The sequence below is a fragment of the Sceloporus occidentalis genome, unplaced genomic scaffold, assembly GCF_023333645.1.
Source record: "Sceloporus occidentalis isolate IW3139 unplaced genomic scaffold, rSceOcc1.0.p SCAF_33, whole genome shotgun sequence".
Classification (NCBI taxonomy): Eukaryota; Metazoa; Chordata; class Lepidosauria; order Squamata; family Phrynosomatidae; genus Sceloporus; species Sceloporus occidentalis.
This window is the reverse complement of record NW_028317013.1, coordinates 9,132,128-9,138,628: the sequence shown is the minus strand read 5'-3', so window position 1 is coordinate 9,138,628 and position 6,501 is coordinate 9,132,128.

The window sequence follows — 6,501 nt, the reverse complement described above, 5'->3', positions numbered from 1 at the left end:
GCTTGTAAAACTTGCCTTCATTTACCATCTAATTTTAACCCAAAAGTTAACATTTCAGTTACATAATTACATTTTTCTACAGATGACAAATCTCTGCCAATTATGACTAGTATTGGCGTTTGATTTTTGCAACACTGACATCTCATGGTATTGATATCTTAACAATCTGCATAGCAAGACACAAAATTAATTGTCAATTGTTAAAAAAAAATAAAAAATCATAGTAAATGCTGCGGTAACCAGACCCCTTGTGTTTCAGGCTAATGTAGCCAGGGGTATTCCTTTTTTAAGAGTAAAATAAAAGAGGGTCCTAGTAATCAATGCCTACATCCCTATTTATTTACTTCTGGTGTCATTATACCACTTGTTTTTTTTTTAAGGAGGGGGGTATGCTTACAAATAGGGTAGCACATATTTTCCAAAAAAAACTAAAAGATAATCCTGACACTTTGTTGGTGTACAATAAGCATTGGACCAATGTCTGATTTAATGCGGCTTGCTGTGTTAACCTTACAGTTGGCCTACATTTTTTCAAACAAGTCAGTTTCCCATCAATTGCTGATTTCACTTTATTTTCTTCCCTCTTTACTTTTATGAAGTTTGGGACTTTAGTTGTTGCAAGCAAATGTCTACATTAACCCACTCTAGTTTAGTAGTGGTCAACTTTTTTCTTTTCTTTTCTTTCAGGCACAAAAAAATTTGGGGGATGTTGAATGAATGAAATTGACTAAATATTTGTGTAAGAAAAATTAAGATATATTTAATAAAATAAAGTTATTTAAATACAACATGGATGGCAGTATTTTGTTCTTCAGTGTCCAATGGCTCTTACATTACCGCTCTATTGGCTAATATTAGTGTTAATACAGAGGCAAATACAGTGGACAATGTTTTCTGTACAATATAGTGACATGTGAATCATTCAATAGGTTGCTTTTTACAGTACATTATGAATAAAACATTTTGGTGTTTTACATATTAATACACTTCTAACTTTATAAACCCACTGTACATACAAGACTGGATGAACTGGCTCAGCCTTCTGGGAAAGGCAGGAGTGGGTCTGAGGTAGCCTTAGCACTCTCTCCATGGAAATGCCTTCTGGAATAATCATTTGCTGGACACAAACTAGTACTGGGGTTTAGAGGACTGCATCGAGATGCGGGTCCAGCGGGACCCATTAAAACTTGCGGGCAGTTTTCGGGTTGATGCGGACGTTCAATGTACCTGTGGGTCCCAGTAATCCCACGCACTCCCGCAAGGCTGCCTTCGTGTTGCTCGCACACCGCGTCTCTTCTCTTGTTCTGTGCAGTAACCCAGCGGAGTCGCGTGAATTTACGTCACTTCACGTGACTCCGCTGAGTTCTTGGGCGGGACAAGAGACACTGTGTGCGAGCAAAGCGAAGGCAGCCTTGCGGGAGTGCGTGGGAAATCTGCAGTTCAGGTAGGGGGGTGGGCGGGATTGGACACATGTTTGCGGGAGCGGGCGGTAATGGTCAGAAATTCAGCGGGAGCGGGATTAGAAGAATAGTCCCGTGCAGGGGTCTACTGGGGTTTTGCTTTAGTCATGTTATTATGTTAAGAGAAGCCCTGATACCATAGTGTTTGTGGGGATAGAGAAGTTTGGTTAAGTGAAGCTTAGGGTAAGGTCAAAAGATAATTAAAAAAAAAAAAAAAGAATTGTCTGCATTTTTTGCCTGCTTTAGTTCTTTTGACTAGCTTGTACTGCTCTAGTGGCTGGAAAAGAGAATATAAATAGGTGTGATGTGGTGGCTAGGCAGTGGCCAAGGTGAACTGCTAGCTACCTGTACTGACCTTTGGAGTCTATTGAAAAGTGGTGACGCAGGAGAGCCATGGGTGCTGTAGGAGCACGTAGGAGCTGCTCAATAGACTTTGCGAATGTGCAGCAGGAAGAAGAAGAATTGTTCAGGAGGAGTTTGGATTTTGTCCCTTCTGGCTTGGATGGAAAACTGAGTTGGACCCGGTAGATGAAGCACCATCGGCAGCAGAAGTCCCGCGGGAGAATATACTTTCATCACAAGAAGATAGAGGAACGACCTGAAACGTAAGGGAAGCCTTGTTAAGAAGGCAACTGAGGAAGTAGGGTGACCTCATTAAAAGAGGCCCTTGTCGTTAGTAAGGAATGGGGCATGCAGTAGGAAGAGGCAGCCAATGCAAGAAGATATGAACGGTGTCAAGCAGCAGGACAGTTGTATGGGCATCAGCTACAGGCAGAACATGGGTCTGAGCAGCTGCAGGATATAGTCCAGGAGTTTGAGTTACAAGGGAAAAGCCTTGGGATAAGGAGATTGCTAGCACTAAAGTTAATCTTATAAATGAGTTTTGTATGAAAGAGTCTCTTTCTTGTGAGAATTCTCCTTTTGGTTAAGGAGAAAATGTAGAATGAAAAAATGTGGATATTTTGTCTTTGCTGCCTTCTTCAAAAGAATTTCTATGAAAACATGAAAATGAAGATAGATGTAGAGTAGTAGCCAGATCATTTAATAACTAGTTGCAAGATTTTCGTATTTTTTACAGCGTATACTTTAAGAGGCATACAGAACATAGCTTAGGGTTTAATTATGATGAGATTTTCAGGCAGAAATTATTAGTGCATTTGAAGTGGGCCATGAAGGAGGTGGTATGTAGATTAGTATAATGCTACCTTAGAGATACATGTCAGGTTATTGATTGCAAGCTGTTAATGTACAAAAGGGTCAACAAACATGTCAAAAGAGTGTTTGTTGGGCGCTTAATGATTCCCATTGTAAATGTAAATTTAAGCATGACTGTGCAGAATCACCCTGCGTCTAGGTGTTTTCGGAAAGGTCAGTCAGGCAAGAAGCAGGTTTAAAAAAGCAGTGACTCCAGTGACGTGGTTAAATCTGCTCCCCTTTGGACAGCTACCCAAACAGAGTATTGTTCCAACAGAATCATTGGTATACCTAATTCCATTGTCTAGAAAACTCAATGCAGAATCCATTGGGAGGAGTTCAATTTATATTTACGGTTTGTTCCTTATATCTAGAAGGGTACATTTAGTGGGTAGTAAATGCATTTCCTCATATTTTTGTTAAAAACAATTCTTTCTATTGCTGATTAGCTGCTGTGAAATTAAACCCCTTGATTTTGGAAATAATGGCCTTAAACCTTTCACTTGGTGCACGTTAAAACATAGAGCCTTCCAAGCAGGAGTACTTAAATAACTAATGAATTGTCTACATTTAGCAAAACTGATGTAATGTGGAAAAATAGAATGCTGCTTATTAAACATTACATGTGCCATGACGTGAAAAAAACATAGCATGCAACAAAACTAGCACGGGGAAGCACACTTTTTCCATATGGGGTATCATTTTCCACCATTTTTAGATTTCTTTACCCACCTCTGGGGCAGATTCTTAGGGTCACCCAGACTAGAGTTCACTGCTTCCTATTCTACACTGTTGTGATCATATATAAGACTCCTAGTTGGAGTTCTTTCTACCAGTATATTGTGTTTGATATCCCTGAATGAAAGTAGATGATCTAATTTAGTGTATCTTCAAATAATGACGTCAATGTTCCCATGAGAACCGGTATTAGAGCCATTTGGTTAACACATTTGGCAAGTCACTACATTAAAACCATAAAAAATGGTATTACAGTGACTCCGTAATGGTTCTCATAGTAATCCAAGGTTAAAGGAGTTATCTGTCAGATGATATTCAGTAAAGCAGGGACAGCTGATCCATGTACAGCGGATTGGTCATCACAGCGATCGTGTGACGTTCCGGCTGGATATGTGGCACTGGAGCAGTCCAGAGGGAATGCCCGATCGCGCAATCGGGCATAGATCTGTAACAGTTTACCGGCATTCGTGCCGGAAACTGTTAGAGGTCCCTCATCGGAGTGATCGGGTAGCAGGGTCTAGACAGACCCTGCAGGGGATACCCTGTCCTCCCGTGAACTTCCGGGTGACGTCAGTAGTGACGTGACCCGGAAGGGAAAGCCCGATCACGCGATCGGGCATTTCCAATTGTAACAGTTTTTTTTGTGCCGGAAGATGTTACAGGAGATCAGGCAAAACGACAGCCTGATCTCCCGTGCAGCGGCAGGGATGTGCCGCTGCAAAAAGGGCTGGACGTATGTCCATAGGGGACTGAAGGGGTTAAGGGGCTATTAGGCACTTAATATATGCTTTATTTATAAGTATTTACTTTTATACGCTGTCTATCAATTTTCTCACTTAAATATTTTAGGTGTGCATATCCCTTACGAAAAATTACTGCAGTTTTTTCTGAAGTAATATTGCAGTTTTTTGGACATGAAAAAACTGCAATACTACACTTTTACTGCAGTATTACTGCACATTTACTGCAGTTTTACTGCATTTGTACTTCACTGTACTGCAGTTTTACTGCACATTTACTGCACTTTTTTTATATTGCAAACCTACAGTTGTGCTTCAATGTACTGCAGCTTTATTGCATTTGTACTTCCGTACAAAAATAACTGCAGTACAGCGAAGTACACATGCAGTAAAACTGCAGTAAATGTGCAGTAATACTGCAGTAAAAGTGCAGTATTGCAGTTTTTTCATGTCCAAAAAACTGCAGTATTACTTCAGAAAAACTGCAGTAATTTTTTCGTAAGGGATGTTTTGTTTTTTTAAATCAAAATATTACAAAATGACAAAATAAAGAAAATGCACACAGTACACAATGTGTTCCCCTTCTTGTTTTATTACTTATTATAACTATGGCATCTGTAATGTATAATATTTTGAGTTGTATATTGCCTTTTTTCATTTCCTTCAAATGTTTACTTTTTAAAACCTTGTGGAGGTACAGTTGTAAGTCATTGTTTTGTGTTTGTAATGATTGATATATAATTTTATAATATTTTATTAAAGCCAATTTTGTGAAAGGTTATTGGCCCATTGTGGGAAAGGACCATGTTGACCTGTGTTTAGTTTTTTCTTGATACAGTGCTATAGTTACTTCTGGCAAGGCCGGCACTTTGGATCTGGAGCATCAGGCAAATGCACCGCATACTAACCCGATTTGGTGCTCCCGCATTAAATCAGGTGTAGTATTGTGCATGTACCAACTCAATATGCCCAACTGCACGCTGAGTAAGCATTAAAATGTAACCGGCTGGATATGTGCAGCCACATTTGTGTCATTTGGTGGCAACAGGCCTTAAAGCGCCAGGGCCGCTATGTGATTCCCCAGTCTGGCCCTGGGTCCCTCAGTATTGTTAGGTAAGTACAGGTTTTCATTGAACAAGCTCTAATGTTTGCTCAAAGCTCACTTTTAACAAGGGTTAAAAAAAGTTTAATGCCACTTTAATTTATATTTTTTCTGGCCTTACACACATTTGTTTTTTTTTACTTGTCAACCTTCTGCTTTTATTATAATTTATATAAATATATGAAAAAAAAATAGCACATACTATACTTGGTTCAACATATGGAAGACAGGACTTGCAATTGTGTCATCAGACTGAGCGAGGAAGACGTAAGCCTCCTCAGCGCTGAAGACACGGTGCTCTAACCACCCACCAAACTAAACCTAATTTTTTTTTTTTTAAGTTTTCATTTTTTAGAAGATCATAGGGAGGGAAGCGTTAATTGGGATAAAAAAAACGTATGGGGGGGTTATGTATTGATTTTTGTGTTTTATTTTTGTATATACACTGCTGCTCTGTCTCTCTCTCCTCCAGATAGCAATGATGGAGGAGAGAGGAAGAGTATCTGCAGTAACAGTCACACGATCGCTGTGATTGGTCATTACAGCGATCGTGTGACGTTACTGCCGGATGTGTGGCACTGGAGCAGTCCGGAGAGAATGCCCGATTGCGCGATCGGGCATAGATCTGTAACAGTTTACCGGCAATTGTGCCGGAAACTGTTACAGGTCCCTCATCGGCGTGATCGGGTAGCAGGGTCTAGACAGACCCTGCAGGGGATACCCTGTCCTCCTGAGAACTTCCGGGTGACGTCAGTGGTGACGTGACCCGGAAGGGAAAGCCCGATCGGACATTTCCAACTGGAGATCGGGCAGCAGAAAGCCAGCGACCCTGGCTTCTGCTGTCAGGGGGGAGTCCAGGCTGTCAAATGACAGCCTGATCTCCCGTGCAGCGGCAGGGATGTGTCCCTGCCGCTGCAAGAAGGGCTGGACGTACGTCCATAGGGGACTGAAGGGGTTAAGGGGCTATTAGGGACTTAATATATGCTTTATTTATAAGTATTAACTTTTATACAGTGTCTATCAATTTTCTCATTTAAATATTTTCAAAAACAAACTTTTTTTCCCTTCAACTCTAACGAATCAGTTCCTATGATCTTTTACATAATATTGCCATCTACTGTCAGAAAATGGTACCAAATGCTGAATCAATGTGCTATATGGAAACTTTGTTATCCTTTTTCTGGTTTCAATGTATCATTTTGTATTTCTTTGGGATCGTTTATGTAGACTGGGTATACAAATGTGTATATATTTACTTGTTTACCTC